Raw genomic sequence first — 4,186 nt, 5'->3', positions numbered from 1 at the left:
TAAAGTTCTGTGGTTTTAAGGCACCAAGTTTACGGTACTTTGTTATAGCAGCTCTAGGAAACAAACGCAGAAGTAGGTGCCTGAGTGGTTCCCTCAGAAGCTATGCTCTGCCAAGAGCTGGCCCTATCTGGCCACACACCTGGTAATGGGATCCCTGTGTCCTGAGGCAGAAGTGGTGGCAGCAGCTAGATGTAGTCCCCAGTTCCATTGCCCCACTCCAGCTCTATCCCACCTTACTCCCAAGCCTCAAGCTTGAGGCCAGTAGAGAGCAAGTCCTGCTTCCTGTCCTAGGTGTTACAGCTGAATTTTATGCCCAGAGCTGAGGCCGTTTCTTAGAATGTGATAAGTTCCTCTAAAACAGGAGCCAAGCCATGTTCTTTCCCAGCCCTCCCCTATGGCCTGAGTATTTCTTTGAAAGCCAACATGATGAGTGAACCCCTTCTATCTGCTGACAACTTGACCAGATGCATTTTGTTTGGTGAGTCAAGAATGAATTTGATTTTCCTAAACTCTAATTCCATTTACCTACTAGAAGAGTGGTGAGCCCTCTTTGTTTTAGTAGCTACCTGGCTATCTAATTTTGTTTTTGACATACTCTAAAACATCAGGGTAGATAATTTCAGGTAACAAATTTCAAATCCTAATCTGTTTTTTCTCTCCCCACCAACCCTTTCCCCAGATCATAGCTTCAAACATAATTGTTTTTTTTTTAATATTAATTCTAGTACAGTTAACAGCAAACATAGCTGTTAAGGAAAACTGATCAATTTGTCCTGAGACCCTGAGCTTTCTGTTTCTAAATTTCCTGTCACCAGGCCATGCTTCCCTGGGATCTGCCTCTTTAGTGTGGATGGCTTGATGTTCTCCTGGTACCACGCTCCACCTCTCTATTTCTGGAGCTGGCCCCTGAGCCCAGCTCAGGCATGAATGAGCCTTTCCCTCATTCCTCTTTTCTAGAGTCTGAAACTCCAGTAAATATCACTGGCCCTGGCTGGGGAGCCATCCGAAGGCATGACAGTGCCCTCCTGACACTGCTATACCCAGCATGCAGTTAGAGGTCCATTCTAAGGAAGGACAAAGACTTAAATGAGGTTATGGGGGTGGGGACTACCAACAATTCAATCAGTATGTTTTCTTCTGCTAGTATAATTTTAATCACATGCTGTGTTTCCACAGTGCCCAGCCAACCCTGCTCATTAGATAAATTCCTTTTTTTATAAAAAAATATTCATTTACTTAGGAGACTATAGTGGTACTAAGGAAGTCAGTGGAGCCGAGAAAGCAATTGTGTGCATTCTGTAAAGGATGTATGCCCATTACCACAAATATGATCAGCCCCACATTTTAAAGACATCTCCAGATATCTTAGGAGACCCATCAACTCTTCCGTGTATAGGATGTGCTTATGCCCCCAGTCAGTTATGCCTGTGTTCTAAAAGCAGGGAGTGCCAAAATCCTCTATTTAACTGTGGCCCCAAAGTCTCATTTGACACAATATGGGCTAATAAAATTGAGCTGTATGGAGGTGAAAGCAGATTTTTATTGCTAGCACCATACTGTCAAGAGGTACAATCTCTTTAGAAAATAATCAAGGGCCCCTGGGTGGCTCAGTCGGTTGGGCATCCAACTTTGGCTCAAGACATGATCTCATGGTGGTTCGTGAGTTCGAGCCCCATGTTGGGCTCTGTGCTGACAGCTGAGAGCCTGGAGTCTGCTTCAGATTCTGTCTCTCTGTCTCTCTCTCTCTCTCTCTCTCTCTCTGCCCCTCCCCCTGCTGGTGCTTGGCCTCTATCTGCCTCTCAAAAATAAATAAACATTAAAAAAAAATTTAAAGAAAATAATCAAATACTATGAATTCTAAAATCTCGAAATGGAGATTAGACTTCACCTGAGTCTAAGGTAGTTTACGCCAAAAAGCATAGGTGGGGACACATCCATTTGTATATATATGTGCACATTCTACTCAAATTGTCCCATTTGTCTCTCTCTCAAGTTTGGATTTAATGTGTACATCATAATTAAATTAGGCTTTGATCTTCATATCTAATGCTTTGAAAATCCAAATTTTAATTTCAGTGGGGACTAGGCTATAACAAAGGAAATAGGAAAGATTGATAGGTATTGAAAGTACCATATGGGGGCCCCTGGGTGGCTCAGTAGGTTGAGCGTCCTACCTCAGCTCAGGTCATGATCTCACAGTGTGTGGGTTTGAGCCCCGCATCAGGCTCTGTGCTGACAGCTCGGAGCCTGGAGCCTGCTTCCGATTCTGTGTCTCCCTCTCTCTCTGCCCCTCCCCTGCTCATGCTACTTCTCTCTCTGTCTCAAAAATAAATAAAAACAGTTTAAAAAAAAAAGAAAGTACCACATGCAGGCAAGATTCACAATCTGATATTCTACTCCCCTTAGCTATTTCTGAAAGATTAATTTGTGCCTTTGAGTTATGGGTTGGGGAAAGTCTATGGTTTTAACTGAGGAGGGCCCATGTTGCTCATGGCCCCTTTCTACACTGGGGGCTCTGTGGCCTTAGGGTGAGGGATGGAAGCCTTTGGTGGAGAACGGATTCCAGTTATGTTTTACCAAGTAGGGCCAGGAGTAAGATGAAGTGAGGGAGGCACTTGCCTTGGGTGCAAATTTTAAGGAGGAGCCCAAAACCTCAGTAATAAAGACATATAATATTTTAATGCCATATATTAAAGTCAAAATTAGTGCAAAGAAATTCATGGCGAACAATACATCAAACTCTTAGAGACATGATCCAATCTTGCACTTGCACAGTCATGCCTGGCTCTCCTTAGCCTAATCCTGGCTCTGTGTCCAATCAAACTCCATTTACATTCATGGATGTAGCTTCCTAATTTGAATTTTTAAAAAATATTGCATTACAATGTTATTTATCCTAACCTCCCCTTTAAAAGTTGTGCCTCACTCACCTCACCTTAGTCCCAACCCTGCAACCAAGCAGACGATTTTTTTTTCTACTGATCTCTACCATTGCATGGTTAAACTTTATGTTGGTCATGTCTGAAATGCTGTGTCAGGTTAGGTTAGGTTAGGTTAGGTTATGGTAGTTAATGCCACAAAGCTTCGGAGTTAAAAGGGAACTGAAAGCGCCTTTTCAAATAACCACTGCTGATGTCCCGTAGTTGCATTTTACACTTTTTTTATGGCAAAGAGTGGCAGGAGCCCTAAAGACAAGGTACAGCATATCTATTTTTCTTGGTGCATATTTTAACCATTTAAATTCTTTCATGGCTTTCTGTTCATCAAAGCAATTCTAATTGAGATATTATTATAAAAAAACTTTCAATGTCAAATTTCACATGAAGGAGTCAGCTAATTGCTTGATTAATTCAACCAGGCCAAAGCAGACAGAAGCCCCTGCTATGGAACTAGTGGTACAGCTCGTGCTGTTCTGGCTGGAGCTCAAGCCATACCAGTGACTCATGCTTCCTGGCCCCTCAGACAGCAGTGGGAACATGTGCTTCAGAGCATGGTCCAGGCCTGGTCTTCACCAGACATTATACCAGTTTTCCAAGCCCTTTCCTTCAAAGAATTGTCACCCTACGGCACTGAGAAGAGCATGGGCCCTCCAAAAGCAGTTTTGCTGCACACACTACACTGCTATATAGCTCCAAGACCTTACTAATGCTGTTCCTTCTGTCTGAAAGGTTTTCCTTCTGGCTTATTCTGGCTGCTTCTATTAGTCATTTTCGACTTATCTCAAGCTTCTGATAAAGATGCTGGAATGGTCATGTACATCAAATTTCATTCCCTCCCAAAACCACAGTACAGGATTACCTTTAAACACAAACCCACAATGTCAGGAAGAATGGAAATGGAGACAAGCATAGCAACATTTGAGAAGCTGAAAGATGGACCAGGGGTTACTACTGATTTAGTAAACCCAAAGAAGCTGATTCCAGGTCGGCAGTGAGGACAATCTAGAACCAACCTAACTTCATCACAGAATTCTGAAGAAACTCAAGAACAGGAAGCCCTGGGTACCTCTGGAACTGGGGTGTGGAGAGGTTAAGCAGGATGTTTAAGCAGGATCTCTGGACTGGGGGACACCAGGAAGAGGTGAGGACAGTAGCAGCTACCCCAAACAGGTAATTCTATGAATGTATACAATCCCAATACTGAAAGCAATGGCCCCCACCACCTTTGATCCTCTTGGTTCCCAGAA

The sequence above is a fragment of the Panthera uncia genome, chromosome X (assembly GCF_023721935.1).
Source record: "Panthera uncia isolate 11264 chromosome X, Puncia_PCG_1.0, whole genome shotgun sequence".
NCBI lineage: Eukaryota > Metazoa > Chordata > Mammalia > Carnivora > Felidae > Panthera > Panthera uncia.
The sequence above is the reverse complement of the archived record's forward strand: the minus strand, read 5'-3'. Positions refer to the sequence as shown.